We start from the raw sequence: 2525 nt of genomic DNA on the forward strand, positions 1-2525 counted from the left end.
AAAAAAAAAAAAAAAAAAAAAAAAAAAAAAAAAAAGACCAGGCATGGATATACCAGATACACCACTCCTCAGTTTTATCATAAAGAATTTTTTTTTTAATATTTGTTTTTTAGGTGTAGATGAACACAACACAATGCCTATATTTTTATGTGGTGCTGAGGATCGAACCCAGGTCCCGCCTGTGCTAGGTGAGCGCTCTACCGCTCAGCCACAATCCCAGCCCCTACCATACAGAATAAAAGTCATCATATACTACAGTAATACATGATACCCATGTTTATAGCAGCAAAATTCACAACAGTCAATTCACAACCAGACTAAGTGTCCATCAATGGACGAATGGATAAAGAGAATGTGATATATATATATATATATATATACACATAAATACATACACTGGAGTTTTAATCGGCCATGAAGAAAAATGAAATTATATTAATAAGTCAAACTCAGAGGGTCAAGAGTTGTATGTTTTTTCTTATATGGGAAGCTGGAGAGGAAAAAGAAAAACAAAGGTGGGGGGGGGGGGGAATATCCTAAAACTCAAAGGGAGATAAGTAGAGGAAAGGGACCAAGTGGTAAAAGGCAAAGAGGGAGGGGGAAAATCCTGTGGAGTGATATGAGTGATATCAGCCAAATTATATTGTTATATTCTGTGCATGTATAAATATGTAACAACAAATCCCATTAATATGTACAACTATAATAATGTATCAATTTTAAAAAATAAGGGGGAAAAAAAGTGGAGTTTCCACTGTTAGAAAAGGGAGGCTTAGCAGCTCAGCTCCTCCAGGCCTCTCAGGACCACTGAGTTTGGCCTACCTTTGCTTAGTTATGGTCTAGGGGAGACTGGACACTCATTAAACAGTTACCCTTTGCCATTTCATATGCCAAGTGACCAGCACCTCTAGGCAGGGCCTCTTAGCCCAATATGTCCTAAAAAAAAAAAGTAGCCATGGGAAGCTGAATAGCCACTATTCCCAGGCCTGGGCTCAGGGTACTCCCTACTCTTTCACACCTCATTTCCAATAATCCAACAGTTCCTTCAAATCTTCATGCCCTTCCAGAAAGCAGGTGGTCTGTCTTCAACTCACTTGTACTTACTTCTAACCCTGAGTTTTGATTCTAATCAGCTGCAATGGATTATATAAGATCCCTGAGGGGCTGGGAATGTGGCTCAAGCAGTAGTGTGCTCGCCTAGCATGTGCAGGGCGCTGGGTTCGATCCTCAGCACCACATAAAAATAAAAATAAAGATGTTGTGTCCACCAAAAACTAAAAAATGAATATTAAAAAAAAAAAAAAAGATCCCTGAGGGCAGACCATGAGCCTTAAACATCTCTGCCTCACTCACACTAGCCAAGGAGGGTGCTGTAGCCTCAGACTGTGCCTCATTTCCTGGGAACCAGATTAGACCACTAGGAATATGCAGGAACATGCTGTCCCTTGGACAAGTACTCATGTACATCCCATAATAGCTGGTGTTCTGCGAAAGGCTGTTTATTTACAAAGGAATGTCCTTGAGTCTGTCTCTAGTCTTCCACCTAAATAACTGCTCATCTGAAGATACACAGTTGCACACTCCTGAAGATGAGGCCAAAGGTATTTGCCAGAATAATCCTTAAGACATTTTTGGTTGCATAATTCTTTGAGAATCAGATGAAGGCATGAGATCCTCATTCCAGGATAATCACATTTAAAAAATTGTTGGCTGTCCCATTCACGAGCAACTGTAGGACCCCAAGGTTCATCTGTGGACCCCAAATTTCAGATTAATAATCCCTATTCTAGACAGGAACGGTGGCACATGCTTGTAATCCCAGCAACTCAGGAGACTAAAGCAGGAGGATCACAAACTTGAGGTCAGCCTCAGCAACTTAGCAAGACCTGCCTCAAAATTTAAAAATTTAGAAAAAAGGTGGAGATACATAGCTCAGTGGTAAAGCACCTCTGGATTCATTCCCCAATATTATTATAATCACCATTATCATCAACATTTATAAATAGATGAAATGTTGGTAAACCAATACTGTTTTCCAGTACAATGTGAAATTTATTAGAAATGTAAAAAGAAATTTTCAAAGAAACTCAGCTGCATTCACTAATTGACTATAAAATGTATAGTACAGGAATCAACATTTGGGGACTGGGGTTGTAGCTCAGTGGTACAGCACTTGCCTAGCACATGTGAGGCACTGGGTTCGATCCTCAGCACCACATAAAAATAAATAAAGATACTGTGTCCATCTGCAACTAAAAAACATTTTTTTTAAATCAACAACTTGTGTAAAATAAATGAAGGCAATACTGTAAAGATAATGCTAAAGAGGAACAGAGTAGAGCAGTCAAACAAGTGAAATTTCTTTCAGTATATAATACTGCCATACAAGCAATTTTATATTAAGGGTTCTAATTAACAATCTCTCTCGGGGCTGGGGATGTGGCTCAAGCGGTAGCGCGCTCTCCTGGCATGCGTGCGGCCCGGGTTCGATCCTCAGCACCACATACAAACAAAGATGTTGTGTC

This window comes from Marmota marmota, unplaced genomic scaffold, assembly GCF_001458135.2.
Source record: "Marmota marmota marmota unplaced genomic scaffold, marMar, whole genome shotgun sequence".
Taxonomy (NCBI): Eukaryota; Metazoa; Chordata; class Mammalia; order Rodentia; family Sciuridae; genus Marmota; species Marmota marmota.